General features: G+C 38.6%; 1 long non-coding RNA gene across 2 annotated transcripts in view; it reads left to right on the top strand.

Annotated features, from left to right (window-relative positions):
• Positions 1–1,052: 1,052 nt before the first annotated feature.
• Positions 1,053–9,809, top strand: part of LOC309865478 — a 162,231-nt gene continuing 153,474 nt past the window's right edge. The window contains exon 1 of one of the 2 annotated variants that reach the window (XR_014312125.1): positions 1,053–1,306. This is a non-coding gene — a long non-coding RNA (uncharacterized lncRNA). The remainder of the gene's footprint in view (positions 1,307–9,809) is intronic. The other variant, XR_014312126.1, reaches the window with a different exon arrangement.

Genomic DNA, 9,809 nt, shown 5'->3' with positions numbered 1-9,809 from the left:
GATAATTATCATTCTGAACTCTAGTTCTGATGTATTACTAATGTCCATATTGATTAGGTCCCTAGCCATTGGTACTGCCTCTTGCTCTTTTTTTTTTTTTTTTTTTTTTGTGGTGAGTTTTTCCACCTTGTCATTGTATCCAGATAAGAATAGATAAATGAGGGAACAAAATACTAAAAGGGTAGCAACAACCCCAGAAAAATATACACTAACCAAATCAGAAGAGAACTGAAACACAGGGGAGAAGAATGTGGGGGGAAAAAGGAGAAAAAAATATTAGACTGGTGATAGAAAAGAGCCACACACTTGATTTGGGGTGTATTTTGGTCTGTTAGATGAAACTACCTCTCAAAATTTTAAAGAACAAAAACATATATAGGCAAAAATAAGGGTAAACATGATGAAAGGTTGGAATATGACTGCAAAGATGAAAATTTAAGAAGATTCTAAAAGAGGAATTGATAAGATAAGAAATTGGTTGAAAACAAAAAAAAAAAAAAAAAGAATTTGATAAGGCTGGAACTAGAACAAAGCCATGGGCTAGATTTAGGGTATATTTTGATCTATTAGAAGTAATTGTATCCTCAAATTAAAAAAAAAAAAACCCTCTATGTATCAAAAAATAAGGTTAAATATAATGAAGGGATAAAATATGACTATAACAATGAAAATTTAAAAAGATGTTTAAAAAGGTATAGACAAAATAGTTAAAAACCATTAAAGTAGGGAAGAGGAGAAATTTTTAAAAAATAGAATAAGAAAAAAATAAAATTAAAAAATTTTAATTATAAAAGACTAAGGAATCATGGGGAAAAGCCATGAATTCCACGAATACAGCCATGAATTTGCTGTATTCCGTAGCTCTGAAGTTCTACAGTTCTCATTGATCGGTGAACTTGGTCTTGGCCAGGTGTTCTCGCTGATCCCCTGCGTGGAGGGGCCTGTTCCTGGGATTCTCAAATGTCTTTGTCTGAGGCGGAATTGCACCGCCCTTGCCAGGGGCGGGGCTAAGTAATCGCAGGTTCCTGCTCAGGAGCTTTTGTTCCCTGAGCGCTTTCCGTAGAGCTCTGGAGGGCGGGAATGAAGATGGCGGCGCCCAGTCTGCCCAGGGAACTGAGAGGTTGGGGCCCCACTCCTCAGTGCGCCCTCGGAGAAAAGCCGTCAGCGCCTCCCGTCTCTCTAGTCTCTGGCCAAGCTCCGAGCTCACCGGCCTGTGAGCGAGCGTTTCTGTCTCTGGCGCTCAGCCCTGTTTGAAGTCTCCAAACCCAGCGGATTCCTGCTGCGCTGCTTCTCCCAGAGGAGGAAGGTAAGCGTCCCCGGATCTGCAGCTTGTTCTGTCCCTGCCTGAAGAGCAATGACCCTACGTTGTCTGGGATCGCAGTTTAAGGGACCCTGGAGCTGCCAGCTCACTCCTCGGCTCCGTCTCTGCCGTGGACTCCCCCACTCTGATACCTGGGGGTTCTGCCTCACGCAGAGGCCCCTGGTCTTTCTGTGACCCTGCGGATCCTGAGACCACCCTGTCCCTGCAAGGGCCACCCCCTGACAACCCCCCCCCCCTTAGCCTCTGGAGCGATGTCCCTCCATGGAGCAGACTCTAACAGTCCCGTTTTTGTGCTGCGCGTCTCCACCGCTTGCTGGGAGCTGCCCCTCCCCCCGCAGCCTCTATTCCCCTATGTCGCCTTGGATTCACTAATCTGCACATCCTACCTTCTGGAAAGTGGTCACTTTTCTGTTCTTCTCTTCTATCTCCTGTTGAGTTTGTAGGTGTTCAGAACAGTTTGATAATGACCTAGCTGAATTCCTGGGACCTGACGATATTTAGGTCTCTCACTTCTCCGCCATCTTGCTCCTTCCTCCAATATGGACATATTCTTTTTAGATGATTGTTACACAGTTAGAGTAGGAATTGATGGAACGAAGCCCACACATTGAGTGCTTGCTGTGTACTCACACTCTGGCGGCATGTCACGGTTTCTGTCCTTGGCCCTGACTTGCTCCTGCTCTTAGTTATCAGTGCACTTGATGAGAACAGAAACGTGCAAAAGGGTATAGATTCTGGAGGGACATTGTCTAGTTTTGAATCCTGGCTCTTCTGCTTACGAGCTCCCTGTGACCTTAGGCAGCTTACTTAACCATTTTGTACCTGTTTCTTTATCTGTTAAGTGAGAATAATCATGATATCCATTTCATCGCTTTATTATGAATGTTCAGTGAGTTCAAAATGTTTAAAATGCTTAGAATGAGGACCGGCACACAAGAAGCACTAAGTGTTAGCTAAGGCCAACATCAGTAATGGTTACACACTGATGACATGCTCACTACATTTACTGAAGAACGGAAGTGGGGAGAAACAATGATATTGTGAAGTATAAACTAAAGTAGTTGATCGAAATGAAGAACATGAGATTGCACACAGACAAATCAAAAATCCCATATTCGAATCCTGAAAAGTCAATTGGAGTAGAGTTGACTTCATTTATTCATTGGCTTTTTAGTACCAGCGACATGCCAGACACAATCTAATGTGCTGTTTAAGAGAAAGAACCAGAGTTAGAAGGAGTTTTTTTTGTTTTTGAAGATTTTATTTATTTATTTGATAGACAGAGATCACCAGTAGGCAGAGAAGCAGGCAGAGAGAGAGAGGAGGAAACAGGCTCCCTGCTGAACAGAGAGCCTGATGTGGGGCTCGATCCCAGGACACTGGGATCATGACCTGAGCCGAAGGCAGAGGCTTTAACCCACTGAGCCACTCAGGCACCCCAGAAGGAGTTTTAATTTAAGGTTGCATCAGTGGGATCAGGAGTATGTTCTCCAGACCAAGTCATCTGCTGCCCCAGTCAACCACATCTTGGGCTGTGGATTCAGTTCTAGCTGCCACATTCCAAGAGAGACATTGGCCACTTGCCAGGTGTTCAAAGACAACCAGTCAGCATGGCCTGGGGATTAGGAACTGTGACTTACACTAAAGGGTGAAGGAATCAGGGACGAGTGGACCGGAAAGAATAAGCATGAGAAGGCTAGCAATAACTTTTCTGGAACAGTCCAAGTTTATGGCTACTGTTTCAGTGTAAATGCAAATTGTGTTCTAGTTCGTACCTAAAATGTGCCCCAATTTAGACAATAAAAATAGGATCTCTCTAATGATGACTTTCAAACATCTTATATGTTTCAATGAGGATGACTTAGACTTATTCCTTATTCCTTATTCCTATTTGTGTGTGACAGCAGTGTAACTCAAAATATCTTAAATAAGAGGGCTTATGGGGAGTGCCTGGGTGACTAAGTTAAGCATCTGCCCTCAGCTCAGGTCATGATCTCAGGGTCCTAGGATCGAGCCCCACATTGGGCTCCCTGCTCAGTGGGGAGTCTTCTCCCTCTCCTCTTACCCTTCTCCCTGCTTGTGCTTTCTCTTTCTCAAATAAATAAAATCTTTAAAAAGGAAAAAAAAGGGGGGGTGCTTCTTGGCTCACATAACCAAATGGTGGCAAAGGCAGAAGCAGAGTTGCCCATGGAAGGAACTAGAACCAGGGTGTTTTCTTTCTGTTTTTCTCCTTTCTCTCCCTTACTCTGCTCCTTACTTCTGCAACAGACTTCATATTCTCCTACTGCTGCAGGGTGCTCCAAATTGCTATTTATCAAGCTTAGCAACCAGAGAGAAAAGGAGGCTCTTTACGGTCAGGTTATCCAGGAAAGGACTTTGCCTCAGTGTGTCTGGGTCAGGGGCAAGGTGAGGGGTAGCATGGGGAGGCAGGCAGGGCAGACTAAAATAATAACCACTATAAACTGCTATCAGCCAGTGAAAGGCACACAGAAACAGACTCGAGCTCGGTGTGATGATAAAGGCCACCTCCTAAAGATGAGTTTCTGATCACAGGAGGTGTTTAATTATCAGGTGGGTGACATGTGTAAACGGGTTCATGGTTTGAGTTAAGAATTTGGCTAGACAGTGTTTAAATTTCCATACAATCCCAAGATACTTTCCTTCCATAAATTTTCCTTATGGTTTTACGTACTTCATTACAAAGAATTGACGTTCCTAGTGTAAGAAATGGAATAATCCCCACTTTTTAAAATTGCGTGGAATTCCTAGGGGCCCAAAATGTACCGCAGAACTATTGGAACCAATCCAGTGAAGCTACATAATAAATTTAAAGCGTATTCTCTAGGGATCTTTTGCATTCTGCAGTTCTGTGATTTCAGAAAACCAGTCATAGCAAAGGGAGATCATTTGCTTCTGTAGTACTGAGCATACCTTAGATTATCCCACACTCACTTTGAGTACTAGAGGCAAGGCAAGATTTCTGAACTGACAGTGGTGAGATACGTAAGTAAATAATGAAATATGTAGGAAATAAAAATATTAATTAAGGATTTCACAGTCTCTCTCTAAAAACTTTATTCAGTCTGTTCTTAACAATTACAAAGCAGAGAGATACTATAATGGTATATGCTGTATTACACAGAAATATATGCTGTTTTTTATAATCCAGTGGGAATGTATTCTCCAAACAAGTAATCTGTTGCCCTGGTCAACCACATCTTGAGACCTGGATTCAAACATAAATTATATATATAATCGTGTATGTGTGCTGTATTACGTGCTGAGTAATGTGTGTGTGTGCGCACTGAGTAGTGGGTGCTGTATTACTCAGGCTGTGCAGGGGAGGAAAAGTTTTCCTCTACCCTCCAGGGTCCCTGGCTGGGACTAAAACTAAACTGACAAAGACAGATTAGCAGAAGAAAATGATACACATTTATTTAATATAAGTTTTATGAGACAAGGGTGTCTTCTTGAGGAAAAGAGGACCCAGAGAAGGAGCTGTGTATTTTTTTTTTTTAAAGATTTTATGTATTTATTTGACAAAGAGAAATCACAAGTAGATGGAGAGGCAGGCAGAGAGAGAGAGGGAAGCAGGCTCCCCGCTGAGCAGAGAGCCCGATGCGGGACTCGATCCCAGGACCCTGAGATCATGACCTGAGCCGAAGGCAGCGGCTTAACCCACTGAGCCACCCAGGCGCCCGAGCTGTGTATTTTTGTGCTAGGTCTGATGAAAGGTGATGTCACAGAGGACTATGGGAGGTTAAGGAACATGAGGGATGCCTAATAAACTGGGGAAACCCTATTTGTTCAGATATTCTTGGCATCCCTTTGTCTTCAGAGATAAGGATGCTCTTTTCCTCTGGATATGGGAAGGGCAACCTTTCACTCGGGGTTTTATGACCTGTTTCAGGGGAGAACGGAAGGAAGGTAATAAAAGTAACCTTCCTGTTTCTGCTGTTTTCTCAGAACTCCTTCAACTTAAAATATTTAATACGACGAGGTGCCGTATTTTGGGTAGCAAGTCCTGAACCCCATCACTCTGCCATCTGAAACTTTTCCCCAAATTTCACAGTTCAAAAACTGAGCAGATTTTTTTTTTCATAACCCATCAAACTAGTCTCTTAGTCTTGCGTATTTCCATGAAAACAAAAGAAAAACAAAGCTTCATGTTTAGGACAAAGTAGAAACTCAGTTTTTAAGTCCAGGGGGCAGTAAGTCAAGAAGATATCTAGATGTTGGACTCAAATCATCTTCTGGAGTGAAGGCAGGCAGTGGTAATCCAACAGATTTTTTTTTGGTTTGCAGTTTGAATGCCTCTAGTGATATCCTCAGGGTGGACAGCTTCAGCTTGCAGGGCTGAAGGAAAACCCACAGTTTTAACTTTTACTGATTCTAAACCAGAAGGGTAGAAGAAAAAGTGGAAATGTTCATTTGAAGAGTTACATCCAGATATCAGAGGAAATTAGAATTAAGGATTCAGTCCAGTGTAGAGATAGGTAACAAAAGCTGAAAGACAATAGGCAACAGGGCTACAGTTTAATACCCAAAAGACTATGCTATGGTTTTCCAACTGAAATACGTATTATTTTCTCTACAGCTGCCTCCATTTCTATCAAAGATGATCAAAGTAAGACTAATTTGTTTGCAAAATAAATCTAGTCTCATTTAACGTGGTCTGATTGCTTGTGGAAGTGCAGGCAAAAAAATAATTGAATGGTTGGCTTCTTTTGGAGGGGAGGCGAAGGGGATCTGCCTTGTTGGAACTTTTCATAAAGAATCTCAGATTAGACTTTTAAAAGCCTCTTGAGATTTGGAAGCCAAGACAAGTATACTTCATCAGATAGGCCTGTAATACCTATGAATTTCGGTGAATTCTTCTCTTCCTGTCTCCTGAATATCATTCAGTTCCTGGGTCTGCCATGAGGTGAATTTCCTTACTCAACTGGTAAGGATAGAAACCCTGAAAAAAAGGTATCAGGTGATTTTTTCAAGGGTTTTTTTTTTTGCTTCCATAAGGTCAACCTTAGTTGCCTAAAGGTGTCTGGTGGTATTTTATTCTATGCACATCATTCTCAAATATACCATTCTAGTCAAAGCCCTGATAAGATAAGCAATGTTTCCAATTGCATCCTATTATAAGGACACAAAATCTACAAAAATAGGTTATTGAACTTATGAAAATAAATATATTGCCATGGCAGTAAAAATACTTATTAAGAGTTTCTGATTCTGGAGGGACCGGGTAAGAAGAAAAAGTAATGATTTCATCTTTACCAAACTTTGGCATACTTACCAAACTCCTGTAAGTTACAGATGGCTTCCGTGAAAAGAGAAAAGTTTTCCTTAAACCTGGAACACAAAACACTAAAGAACCAGTAATGCTTCAAATAAAAAGTTATAAAAAGTCCATTCAGTTCCCTGTAATTCATTCTTATTCTGCTTGATCTTGAATTAGCAGTTCTATGAATTTATCAGCTTTTTCCTTCATTCTAGAAATTCTCGTTCAGTCTAGTGGAATAATCTCAGTGTTACGCCAGTGATTCTGGGGGCAGCCCTGTCACCTGTAGCTATTGCAAGTGCTTTCACAGACCCAGTAAGTCAATAACTGCCTGTGAATGACAAAGGGCTTAAAAAGGGGCCAGGGTTAAAGATCTGATAAGAGTTCATTTGATAAGGAAGTTTAGTTATTTCTGTGACATACAACATTTTCATGTAGTAATTGGGCAATGAGGGTACGGACAAATGTCTGTGAACTTCATGTAATTTCTCGAATGTCCATACACCTATAACCTACAAAGGTTTAGACTTACTTCCTATCTGGTGTTGCTCCCCATGTAATTTAACATGCCAAATAAACCTAATTAATGTTCCCATCTCTCCTGTAGGTGGTAAGAGAAGAAATCTTTGGAGATTTCCCAGAGATTCTCTGAGAAAGTTAGTTTGAGGTCAAATGACCCCATTTCATGTTGATTTGGAGAAACGGTACATAATGTCCAGGGTCAGACTTGATGAAATAGGATAACACCTCGTTATAAAATTACCTATATAGCCAAAGTGGCATAAAATACTTCAAAGATAAATACATATGGCTGTATTATATGAATGTTAAAAAAGAAAAAAACACCTTTGCTCTTTAATGTTGAGAAGGTTGGGGTTTTTTTGTTGTTGTTTTTTTGTTTGGTTGGTTTTTTGTTTTTTTTTTAACTTATCAAAGACCTGATAAAGACAACACAAAGATAGGAAAATATTTTAAGACACAAAATCTTGGTTTCTCAGAGAAATTACCTAAAAGGTTAAAAAAACTTTTTGTGGTTTTTTTTTTTGTTTTTTTTTGTTTTTTGTTTTTTTGTAATTTCTTAATCTAAGAAAAGCCTTTTGTTTTAGCAGAGAGAGAAACAAAATTCTAGTTTTGCACCAATGGAATTTGATATTTAGGTCCATTTAAAAAAAAAAAGAAAAGAATTTATAAACAAAACTATTCAATCTTAGTAGCTTAACCACATATAAAACTCCTTTTTTGCAACTACTTACAATTTTCTTTTTTTTAAATCCATTCGGTTTTTTGTCCTATACTTTTTCTTCTTCTCATTCTGGAACAACTAGTCATTCTACTTTACCTTGCTAAAACACATCTTATTTTCCTTGCATATAGGGTTTTTCTTACCCTTATTATTCTCATTAGTCTCATTTATATACAGTAATTCAAACTTTTAATCAGTAATCTTTCTTTTTCAGTGAAAAGTAGGATGTAAGAAATTTTGAACTGACATATATCATCCTGGAGCTAATTTATTAATACATCACTTCATAATTTCCAGAGTCATATGTCTTTTTCACTGTAAAATTTATCATGTTTATTAACTGACCCAAATATATCTAGCTTCTCTACACTATATAAAACCAAGATGCCAAAGATAGATAAACTTATATTCAGTCATCAATATTTTAATGTTTTATATTATTTAGGAATAATCTCTATATTCAAATGAATCTTAATCTTTTGGCCTAACTTGGTATAATATAGCTTTAAGGTTTAAAGTCATCAAAGAGTTCTGAAATTTTTAAAATAGATATTATAAAACATAATTTTGTTGTAAAGTTCATTTACAAACTTTTATCCCACTTACATCCACTTGATTTATTTGTTTTTAACACCTATCTTTGAATAACTTATGAAAATTTCATGAGACTAAACAAAGTTAGCCGTCTTCTTATTTTTCTCATTGACAAAGCAGCAAAGTATCAAAATATCATTGAAGCAGAAAACTGAAAAAGTTAAACATATGGTTCTTCCCTCTTTTATTTTTTAACTGCTATGCTTGACATGCATCAAGCAATTCGTTTTTATTGTACATTTTGTTCTTAGGTTGGGTTTATAGTTTTATAATCTTAAACATCTAGCAGAGATAATATAGGTTTGTTTGAATAGTAAGCCTAGGAAGAAAAAAAATGTATGTTTGCATTATATGTAAGGCTGACAACTCTCAAGACATGCCTGTTTTTATTATATGAACAATTTAAAAACTAGCTCTATTTGTCAAAGATTATCCTAGATCATGCGAACTTAAGAAAACATTTGGGTTCGTTGCTGTCTTACTGAGAGTTTTAGAAATACTTAATTTGTGTGAGTGCTCATTTATATCTAAGCCAGTTTGAGTAGAACTTCTTCAGGGAATTTTATAAATTAATTTGGACAGTACAAATGGAAGCCCTATCGTTTTTGTTTTAAAATTTTAGCCATGTGTCAGGTACCTGATATGTCAGATCTGAAATCTAGTGTCATTAATATTTAAATGTCCTTCTTTGTCTTAAGTGCAAGACAGTTCTGTTTCCAGTACTCTATCTTTTACAGTATCAGCAAGCATTCTGAGATGAATAAGGGAGGTTTGGAGACTGGTATGGATAGGTGGACTCTGAATTGCTTCACGGGCCAAGTTTCTGGTTTTGTAAAAGACAAAGCCAGTTGTTTCTAATTCTTCAAGTATTGGGTCATTGCCTGAATGATATTAAGGGGCCGGCCCACCCGTCCATTATCTTAATTACCTTCAACTTTGCTTCTTTCTATCAGAGAGAAGCTTTCCAAATAAGGTGTTCTAGATTCAGAACCATGTGCCCTTGGAATGTTTTATTAAATTGTTCTCTGTAGGCTTCAGAATGTTTTTTTCCTTCTAAATACATAGTTCCATTTAGCTTAGGAAAAAGGGCTTTTAAAAAAATAATTTTTACCAAGCTCGGAGTATCAGCCTCCAGTTTGGCCAAGTTTTGACCATAAAAGTCTTTTTTAAAAATTAAGCATTTAAACCAAACTTACATCTATCAAGTAGCTTAAAACCAAAAGCAGCGTTTAACCAGAAATGCAAGAGACATCCCTAAAGAAGTTGCAAAAGATATCACCCTCCCAAGATCCAGAACCATTCTCAAAGATAGCCAAATGAAAGACAGACTTAGACAATTTTCTTGACAACTGGTAACAGCTATCCTGTATTAA

This window comes from Mustela nivalis (genome assembly GCF_964662115.1).
Source record: "Mustela nivalis genome assembly, chromosome: 5".
Taxonomy (NCBI): domain Eukaryota; kingdom Metazoa; phylum Chordata; class Mammalia; order Carnivora; family Mustelidae; genus Mustela; species Mustela nivalis.
The sequence above is the reverse complement of the archived record's forward strand: the minus strand, read 5'-3'. Positions and strand labels throughout refer to the sequence as shown.